General features: G+C 37.3%; 1 protein-coding gene and 1 long non-coding RNA gene across 2 annotated transcripts in view; one reads left to right on the forward strand and one right to left on the reverse strand.

Annotated features, from left to right (window-relative positions):
- Positions 1-11,373, reverse strand: part of Dpr1 (defective proboscis extension response 1) — a 291,260-nt gene that overhangs the window by 75,665 nt on the left and 204,222 nt on the right. The gene's annotated exons all lie outside the window — the stretch shown is intronic.
- On the forward strand, positions 1,140-2,990 carry LOC139992897 (uncharacterized). Its single transcript, XR_011801239.1, has 3 exons — positions 1,140-1,546; positions 1,911-2,113; positions 2,802-2,990. It is a non-coding gene; the product is annotated as an uncharacterized lncRNA (long non-coding RNA).

Here is an 11,373-nt window from a genome sequence, read left to right on the forward strand (position 1 = left end):
TCTCATACCATGTCTCGCGAGTGCTACTCTGTAGTTTCTGGCTGGATGGGTCGTTTATACGATTCGGAGTTGCGGATAAAAGACGAATCGAGCTGGTAGAGGGTTAAAGGAAGCGAAAAGGGAAAGATAAGGCGAACAGATTGTCTGACGAAACGAGGATAAAAAGGCAAGGTACGTCTCTCGATTATGCATGCTTTCCTGATGCAAGAACTGGGCTAATGGTTAGTATTCTAGAGAATTAACGTTGCAGACTAATTGCGCCCATGCTGGCTGTTGCCCAACTGCTCTCGCTGTGGAATGTTTCCATTCAGCGTCTCATCGTGTGTCAATGAGGAAACACTTATATCAAGAAGTGCGATGTACACTGGATGTTAAAAGCAAGCATATGTTTGAAAGTTTAACGTTCTGTCAGCTGTATGTAATTTTCCTAAATATCGAACAAGCTTAAGCAAATTGAATTTGAAATAAACATAAGAAAGATAATTTCAAATAATGAATCATCTCAAATAGGTATCTTGTTATTTTCATTTTAAAGATAACACGGGCAAAGTAATTTTATTTCTATTAAGAACGAACAAGACACCCTGTACGTTCATTATTAGACTACTTTGTATTTTGAAATCGTACAAATAAAATAGAACATCGCTAAACGTCCATCGTACTATTCGATAGCTTGGCAAAGCTCGGTCGTTCACATGAATCACCGTAATTCACCGCAATCCAGAAATCTACTCAAGGACGATTCATCAAAGGTTTCGAGTCGCTTCAAACAAAACCAGAAGAGAGGATGACAAAAAGAATGAGCGAAACAGGCAGTCGTGTCGTGGACGAATTCGCGAGCGTGTGTCAGTAGAAATCCGCGTATCCGATACCTTTTTAATTAATTTCATATTCTCTCGTCTCTCTCTCTCTCTCTCTCTCTCTCTGTCTGTCTCTCTCATATATTCCATGGGCAAGAGAAAGAAGCACAGCCATTCAAAGAGGCTTCGGCAATTCAGCTGGATGAGCAACGAGCTTAAAAGCTGACTCAGTCGTCCAACCAAGCAGATAGACGTGCGTGTACATGTATATACAGATACATGGAACGAGACACAGATATACCGTACGAATACAAAGGATACAGGGTACGTATACAGGTGTGAACCACAGGAACACACAGAGTCAAGCAGGACACGTTTGCTCGAGCGATTGTGAATTTCCACGAGACGGTTTGTCCTTTGAGCCTTGCTGCGTTGGCCGGCAAAGGGAAGATGAAGGAGCTCGTAATTTTCCGAGCTCCGCGTTTCAGCTCGCGCGGCTATTTTCTGCGGTTCACGCGTATTATGCAACCGACCTGGCTTGAACTGGTACTAGCTTACACGCCTCGCGTGCTTCCACTGTATTCTCTGTTTCGATTCTGTGTGTGAGTTCGCGCGAGTATGCGTTAGAGAGAGGGAGAGATCGCGCATTCAGGAACCACTGATGAACGCGTGCATATTCAACGCGCGACTCAAAGGGTGCTTTTGCATTCCGTTACATGTGCCCGGGATGTATCAAGAATTTGGTGGTAAGATGATTTGTTGAACCTAGTTTTTACGTGGCGAGGATGAGTTGCTTATCGTAGACAATTTTGATTTGTATATTGCGTGTGTTATATGAAACGGATTCAAGTTTTCTTCATTGAAAGGAAGTTTATTCCTTATTCGTCGAAAAAAATCTCAAATTGTTCCATACAACACACATATATTACATTCATGAGAGATATCTACAAGTGTTGGAATACTTTCGCGAGTCACCGTGTGTAATCGTTAAATTATATGGTTCTCGGACCGTCGTAGCGAAAGCTCAAACTAGCTTTTTGATTCTTGCTACAATATAGGATAGAGGAGTGGAGAACAGTTCAATTTGAAATGTGACAGGCTACGTTACAGGAACTGAAACACCGAGGAACGGAGCAACGGAGAACTATACGCGGAAATTGCTGCGGGCACGTAACAAAATTTGTCAGGAGATGAGATTTTCAGCGAAGGCAGTTATGTACGCCATAAGAATGAATGGCCGACCGGTGGAAAACGAGTTCTCGCGGTGCTAACAATAAGAGCCCGTCCGTTTTCCCGATGAAAGGGATTTCCAAGTAAGTTCTTAAATTTCCGCCCTGCGATCTGGTTCGCGCGGGTGGACGAACGGATCTGACCGCGAACAGATCTCCTTCGAAATCCAGTTGATAATTATTCAGTGTAAAAGCTTCGGGACCTTCTGGCGAAAACAGTCGATTGGAATCGGTTCGAGAAGAAATTCCTTTTCCGACCGTGTAGGAATAAATCGTCGACCAGAAGTTAGATCTTCGTGGTGTGTTTTAATAGGTTCGAGTGGTAATTGTTCGAAGTTGAAGAGTATTGGATGTTCATTTAGCGAATGTAAAGCTAGCTTGATTACTTTGTGAAATAATTATCAATTAACTCATTGTCGTCTGTTTATGAGGAAATAATTAATTAAACTGGAACTATCTGGGCTACCTGGCAAATTTACATATTTTGTGTTTATTAATTAGAATATATATTCTTAATGATACCTAAGAATTTTCAATAACTACTAATTCTAAATTAATTGTTTAATACAATATTCAATACCTCAAAAGTATCGATTAATTTTAAGTAATTATTATTTCGTGTGGTCCTTTGCACTTCTTCATTACTTCTCTTTCTATTATGTGTTTTAATTTACGTCTTTGATTTCGTATTTCCTCACAGTTCATTCTAAACATTCCATATACATACGTTGTGCCTCCTACAACATTTAATTTAAGACTCTATCTATTTCAGCATTTCATACAGATGGATCCTCATAAACGAAATGCTATTACTGATTAATAATCGAATACATTATTGATAAAGCAGAAAAAAATACTTGACCAATAGATATATTCAAAATTGTTGAGATTGAGGTTGATTGATTGAAGAACGAGTAGATGAATTTGTAATAGAAAAGTATATTGAAATGATTAAAGGTATAAGTATGATGTATAAGTTTATGCTGATTCAGATCCTCACTTACGCTTAGTGTTACAATACAATGGAATCGATAGGGAGCACGTTCATATATTTATAGCAAAAGGACATTACCAAAAAAGTTAAGTTATAGCTTTAGCTAGAGGCTGCAAGGAACATAAATAGAAATCTTTTTATTAGTTCCTTTGTTCCTAGACATTGCAACCGAAAACATAATATATATTCAAGGGCACAATAATATTCACCTCTCCTTACTTAGAATATTTTTGCGTAATAGCGGTCTCCAGGTCAGGGATGTACATAAATAAAGATTTGTTTTATTTGGAAGTAGTTTACAATCAATTATCATTGAGAATTATAAGTAAATTATTCTGGCGTGGTACTATAACGCGAATAAGTGATTATCGTATGTTTGATTCTAGCTGAATCTAATGTTTAAATCTAGAGGGTAATGTCTTTTTAGCCTGTGGATATGATCCGTTGTGTCAAGTAATTGAGTAACTAGTGGGTTTTGGTGGTTGTTAATTCTTATGTTATATCTATTACTGAATTTGGATATTTCTTCTTTAACTGTAAGTATCTTATGGTCGCGATGTATTGTTTCGTTGGTAACATACCAAGGTGCATCTATTAAAGATCATAGAGTTTTTAATTGGAATCGTTGAAGAATTTCTATGTTGGAATTACATAAATAAAGATGTAGAGTTTTTCTTGAAGTAGTTACTTCAACAAAAATGTTTGTGATAAATGAGTCGACCTATAAAAAACGGTGCTATCAGTCAAGACTATAATCCATGATAACATTGTTGCAATTTTTATGCTGATCTGGGACGGATCGACTTTTGGCTGCTTTGCATATTACGCGAAATCTTTCTTCGCCGATAAAGCTGCCGAACCAAGGCTTACTTGAGATTGACTCTACATCGGTATTATAAGAGCAACTTTGGGAGCGTGATTGGCCTGCCTGAGGAAGGACGGAATGTCCATTGCTCAAAGGGGAACACGTTATTTCCATTTTATTTTTAAGAAAGAACCTCTTTTGATTATAATACTGTGAGCGTAGAGCATTGAAAGTTTAAAAAAGTATTATAATTCATGAAGTAACGACATTGCACGTGCATATAATATATATATTTACGTAATAATCACATTCCAAGAGTGTACGTAAAGTGCATTTAATTTTACCTTATAAACTGAAACTTTCAGAATGAAACATTTTTGTCACCGGTTCGTAACAACTGCAGCGAGAAGGAATTTTATGCAGAAAAGTTGCGAGATACAAAACTATTTACGATAAAGCTGAGAACATCAAAGGGATGATTGTAATAAATCTGAAAAGAAGAAGCAGACATGAAGTGGTACATTTAGTGAATATTCCTTAATTTTTTCCATGCGATAGAAAATAAAAAATATGGCAATAAGATTCAAAATTAAATTCTACTTCCAATTTCTTGATATTACAGCTTGCATTCCAATAAACTCAAAGGAAAATGGAGAAATCCAGAACCTGACGCGATGAACTTCAACACGAGAATTATTAACTTACAACCTACACATCCTTTTCAAACGAGTTCAAATAAAGCTATTACGTTTTATTACTAACAGTTTGCTACAACTAGATTGTATTTATGGAAAATCTTCATGCGTAAAAATCCACAGGATGTATATAATATACAGGAACATATGAAATATTGAAAGCGAAGTCATTTCCAAAAAAAAAAAAAAAAAAAAAAAAAAAGAAAAAACAATCGTTCGAAAGCATAAAATTTATATAATCCATTAGTATAATCCCACTATTTTTAATATTGTTTCTAGCGGTGTAAGGAGGAACATATTTCAGAAATATACTTTCAACCTTCATCTTTGAGGGTTATTTTCTTAAATAAGAACAATTATTGATGTAGCATAACATAGGCACGACTAACTACTAAAAAGAATTTATATATACAACTAAAAATAATAAAAAATATATAATCAGGTTCTTAAAACGTCGAAAGAGACAAAACATCGTTTCTCCTGTCATTTCAATTTCTCATGAAGTTTCAGAAATTGTAGCAAAACTACCGATGCAAAGACAAATGACAACCAACCAATTTCCAGAGGGACGAAAGCTTTTATTACACCTCGATGTGAGTCCCGAACGATATCCTTCATGCAAATAAACCGTGTGATTACACGTTACAACGTAAGTGGGAAACGGAAGGCTGGCTCTGGAATGGCTTCCATACTCGTGCTACTCTTTGATCCCTGGTCTATACATTAATCAACTCTGCGAGCAGAACGCGTTAGCTGACATTTGCTAATTAAATTTCAGATACTCCGACCTGGCACAGAAAGAGACGTGTATTTATGCTTTTCGAGAAGCAACTTTGAGCCACGAACGTGTCGCACAAAAACGCTTCCAGGATGTGATCGAATTTTCCTACTGTGCTTCTGTCCGTCATACCATACGACGTGCATCGCGCGTATCCGGTTGTGCAACGATCTATTTTCCTTTCTTTCTCTGCTTTTTTCTTTTTTTTTTTCTTTTTTTACGAAAATTAAAGTCACTCCGGTAAATCGCGAAACGATCGTTCGCGTGTTACGGTAAACAACGGCAAATTGAATTTTGTAGAAAACGTCGATATCAATATGGGATTTTCACGCTGGAACGAACGGAAATCAGAGATTTAATCTGCGAATGGACGATTGAACTTTATTTTTGAGAACGCTCTTATTTCGTCGATCGAGGAAAAGAGAGATAAATTTACGACACCAAGGTACACTGTTGCTCGCAAGTGTGCAGAGTACGTACACAGAGTAATGCAAGTATGTAATTACTTACATTTGGTCAAAGTGTACAAATTAATAACGAAGTGGCGATTAAAAGTAACGTACAGTACACCTTTTTACGGAGTCAGTTTTGCCTGCGGATGAAAAGGCTTCATCGAACACGACGTGACTATGTTTATGGCTGTTTTATGGCGTAAAGATGCATTTAGAAACGTGACTGGATTTTATGATAACGCTGAACGTGCATCAGCCCTACGGATAAATTTAACACGACAATGTCGTCCCGCGGGATTCAGTTCAAGTTGTGAACTATGATGCTCGACTTTTATCCGTTCGCTCAATAAACTTCGTGTTATCAATACAAATCTATTAATTAACATATTTCCTATAGTTTATAAAAATTGCTTTTAATTCTTGGCGAAAATTCTTGTATCTCGATCGTATCGTCAAGTACGCGTAGCGACTGACCAAAGTATTCGAACCACAGCAAGTTTTCATAAAAAATGTGTTATGTGTGTTAAACGAGATTGTTTGAAACGTGACTATCGAGATTATATTTCTGTTCAGACGCTTGGAATCAAACTTCTCTCGACAATGTTTAAAATTCTTCTCACAATTTGCCACGTTTCCTTATTTTCAACAGCAAGAAAAAATAATGTGGAAACAATTTAATTAAATTTAACTGTGACATCTTGCATAAGACAGAGGGAACGTAGGAATCGCAAGGAAGGAGCAACGAGATTCTAATCAACGATCAGACATTTGAAATGCTTTGGAAAAGTTTCCAGTTGATCCAGTCATTGCTAAGATCAAGTAGTTGCAAGTGGAGTGTACGATGAATTTAAGCGCGGTCGCAGCTTGTTCGGATGTGAAAGTAAACGTAATTTGTCGACTCGATGTCCTCTCGAGAGGGTTGCATATACATGTGCCGCGATCGAACGCAATTGCGACTCACAGCTGCACCAGGCAGCTACGAAACCAATTACAGAACTGTGTTAATCTCTCCGATGTTTCGAGTAGTCCGTGTCAAACTTCTGACTTTAACTAATTCTCGACACTCTATTTAGGCTTTCTTTTATTTAGTGGTATATTAATATACAATACCTAATGATAGTAATATTATCTTTGATATTGGAATAAAATCGTTGATGTTATAAATTGATTTTAATATTGTGACAATTACGGACAGGGTGGATAAAGATACATTCCGAGGCCCAAGAATCGAATGAAAATCTAAGTTAAAGTAGCTTACTCTACTTACAAGAAACAGCTTATTCGCTTCATAAACTTAATATCAATTTTCTCGTAAAAGACTTTTAAATTTACAACTTTTCCTCGCAGCCTTCATTGACATATCAGTGAACATCTTTTACCATGTTGTTAATTCGATGAAAATCGTCAATGACCTCCAAAGAACCGTCGGTTTTCAAACGATCAGACTTGTGCTTTCGTTTATCATTGTAGCCTCAAAGCCGAGGAAAAGGAGGAGAGTAAAGAAATTGCTTGATATTTGTTTCGTTACGCACAAATCCGTCGGTTAATCACAGAATTCTTTTGATAATTGTAGTTCCCCGGTGATACGAGAGATGAAAGAAAGATAATTATAAAGGCTACCGACAGATAATTCGATCATACTCCTTTTTCTGATAGGGGAAAGCAAATTAAAAACGCGAAATAAAATTCTCTTAATCTTCCTCTCCTTTTAATAGGAAATTCGTACTTTGTGCAGGTTTATCCAATAACGTAGAAATCTATTTATTGTCGGAATAAATATTTTCCGATCAAATGGACGTTTTAATTATTCATGAAGAAATAACACAAAGAAGAAAGTTCATTAGTAACGAATAAATAATCAGAATTCTAGAAGCGTAGCTTGTTTACTGCTTTTTAAATGTTCGTTGGTTTAACGAAGGAAATGTTGCAGATTTATTTTGTAACGTTATATTGACGCAACGAAAGATACGAACGCTTTTCACATGATATAAATTTCATTCATTTGGTTTTCATTTCATATGTGCGGCTCTTTCTTTCGCTTAACCATAAATTACATACGTTGATTTCCCGCACTGGTATGGCATGTGCTAAGGAATATACAATTCCACTTCGAGTATGCATATATCTTCTTCAAAACTATTTGGAAGACCACGAAAACACGAAATTGCAATTCTAGAAAAGCGACGTATTGGAGCACGGACAGCAAAAAGCACACAGCCAGTCAATTAGAATAGCTGGTATCGCGACGTTACGTTATCTCCTTGGCGAGCTTTGAATACAAATCATTCCGTGGATTACACGATATGCAATGCACGCGTATATGTGTACACGAGCGTGTGTGTGTGTGTGTGTGTGGGATAGAAATACAGGGCACACAATTAGATCCTGCGGTGGCTGGTGCCAGTCGGTCACGAAACTGCCACGAGAACCTGTGCTAATCCCTCCACGTTGCGCTACCATGTCACTTGCCTCGATGTCGCGCCGCTTTGACGACTGCCAAGCGAGTTTCAACAACTTAGTTTTGCCTCCACGAATCTTCGGATGTGTCGTACCGGCAAATGGCGCTGGCCACATCGCCGGAATTCAGGCAGTTTGGTTTTGCCTTTCCTTCGTCGTTTTCGATTTTCCAACGTTCCTTATGTTCCTTGACGCGGTCCCCTTTGACGCGTGGCTTGCGGCAAAATCAATGTATACGGCGACTATTTATTAAACACCAGTTCAGTTTGTTCGAAGAGATTCGTAGCAAGTTGAAAATTATGGTCTTAATTATCTTTAAAGGTATCCCTTAGTTAGGTATACTTTAGTTTCCAGCAGAATAAATTCCTTAATTTAAATCATTGACATTCACGAACTTTCGTCATAGAAGTACGATGTTTGTAAGAATATTTTTAGAAATCATCGTTGTTTTGCATTCTTCGCATATTTTAGTAGTTTTGGTTCTTAGTTAGCGAACAATAAATTCTTTCGAACGACTGGTTGAATTTATTTATTGATAAAATTATTTGTATAATACAATTAAATTCATTAACATCATCAATTTACAGTTTACAGTTCTTCAGTTTGTAAACTGAAGTCCAGATAAAATTGTCTTTCTATTTGGTTTTCTTTGGTATTCAAAATTTTCAACTGTTAACGGAAACACTCGCGAATAGAGCTAGGATGTATTTGTCAAATAATGTTCATTTTATGGTATAAAAAATGCATTTTAGACAACAGATGACTGGCGAAAGAAATTTCGACGTAAATTCAGCTACGGATGGAAATTAAATTTTCACAATTTCATTATTGTATGCACACAGAGGCACGATACGTTTTTTTTAGTGAGAACCTATGAAATAGGAACACAGGAAGAAAGAAGAGATTGTAACGAAATAAATTTCGAAAATCTAATTTGTTCATACTCCCCAGCCAGTACCAAGTGCATATGAAATTGTCGGAAACAAAATTTTCTCCCATCAAACTAACTTGTATTATTAATCTATATAACAATTTCCTACGAATTTTAACTGTTATTATATCTGACTAATATTACAAATATGTATACGAAGAAACAGTAAATTGGAAACAATCACGATAAAATGTATAATGTAATTTGAAATACAAAGGATTAGCATTAAGATTATTTGCGTGTAACATATACTTAAGCTGTATAGATGTAACAGCATTAGTGTTAGAGATGAAGAATATTCGAACGGGTGTTTCGTTTGCACATTAATCAAACGAACTATAAAGACAAAAAATGAAATATTGATTGCTCCTTTTCTCCCATTCACTGTTTTTTATCCTTCCACTTAATAATGGCGTTCCAATTTAACCAAATCTCAGACAATGAAGTTGACTATCGAAACCAGTATTGACTACGAATTTAACACTACAGAGGAACATATGACAGGCTCTACCGTAGTATGTAAATGCTATAATAAATACGATGGTACGTAAGTATTTTTTGCAGTTACTTTACATTGAAAAGATTCGTGTTTCCGATACTTTGAACAAAAGCTTAACGAATTTAGGAAACGACCGTTTGTGAAAAATCTATCGATATTCGAAAATCACATTTAATGGAATCTCACGCGTTCTATAGACGAAGAGCAACGCACGTGGAACAATCGTCGGAGTATTTAGCATCGAATAACCGGAGGACGGAATCGGATTTATTCGTATTCGACGGGGGTCGATCGGTCGGATGCTTGGGCAACGTCGGGAAACGGGTAAACGGCGCGAACAAAACCGGCCAAACAAAATGACGCCATTCTTCAGGGCGAGTCGTTCCAATTTCTACACTTCGCTGCAAATATTGCCGCGTGCCGGTGTTTTTGCCGCCGACTACGCCTCCTTTCGCGCCGTTTCAATTAAAACAGCCAACCCAGCCAGAGAATGCGTGTATTCCGCGCGCACCACATACTTTTTCCATCATCCTACCCTCTAACGACAATTGCCATCCGAGCAAATATTTAGACCGCATTGCACGCTTTTTCCACCGGAATCCTGGGCGAATTTTTCGTTGCCAACACTTGCCATTTCTTCGACATTCACAGCATCCTTGCAATTTTCTCGCCGTCGTGAGTACGCGCTAGGAATTTTGTGCGCGACTTTCGAGATTTGAGGAAACGAAACGAGATCCCGATAGCGATACGCCTTCTTTTCAGAGAACTTACGAGTTTATTGTCTCCCGCAATATCAAGCTTCGTAATGAAAATTTATATAACTTCATACATGAAAATAATAATTCCCAGTTTATAATTATAATTTATCATACTTCTCGCAATTGGTAGCGAGAAACGTTTCTCTCTTGTTACGTGTTGAAATTCTTCTTTGCGTACATAATTTGCGTGCCACTGCCTCTTGTGGTCACTGTTACTTCGATTTTATCGAATTTGTTTTCGTGAAACGATCGTAGCATTCTATGGGTAGAAATATGAAAAAATGTCATGTATGTAACATAGATAGATTCGCGAATGCTTGTTTGGGAAGTTTTAGTAAAAATATAAAAATCTGCACGTCTGAGTGAAATGCGGCATGCTTAGTGTGTTGTTATCGAAAGGCGCTCGACAACCATATCTCTCGACAGCTAGTGGTATTACTCGTCACGCTTGTTTACAACTGCCAACGACTGAACACAAGTGTCGTCGTTATACTTTTCGTATTTCTATATATTTGCACAGTATCTTGTTGTTTTTAGCAGCGTCCCAGCATTCATTCAATTCATTTCAATCTCAGTGGCTATGTGCTAGAGCGCAAATATTGAAGCTGGCGCGATGACACGTGCCGTTTGTTAGGTTTCGTGTGCACCATGTATCCTTTCAATTAAAATGAACGCATGTTGAACAATGGTCGTGCTGAGAAGTGTTCTCACTCTGCCTCCCTTTCCCATACTCGTTTCTACCTCCTCTCTTTTCTGAATGGAATCATCCTATTTGTTTTCGACATTTATCCAATCACACATTTCCGGGCTACCCTCTTTCCGTTTCGAACGTTCACACTGTTCAATTGTCCCAAATTACAGATCCAGAGAAATAAATAACTACAGAGATGTAATCGACAAAATGTAGCCTTAATTGGTTTAAAATTTTGGAAAAACTTTGAAACGATCGAAAATTTGCCAGAAAATGTACCCTCT

Source organism: Bombus fervidus, chromosome 12 (genome assembly GCF_041682495.2).
Source record: "Bombus fervidus isolate BK054 chromosome 12, iyBomFerv1, whole genome shotgun sequence".
NCBI lineage: Eukaryota > Metazoa > Arthropoda > Insecta > Hymenoptera > Apidae > Bombus > Bombus fervidus.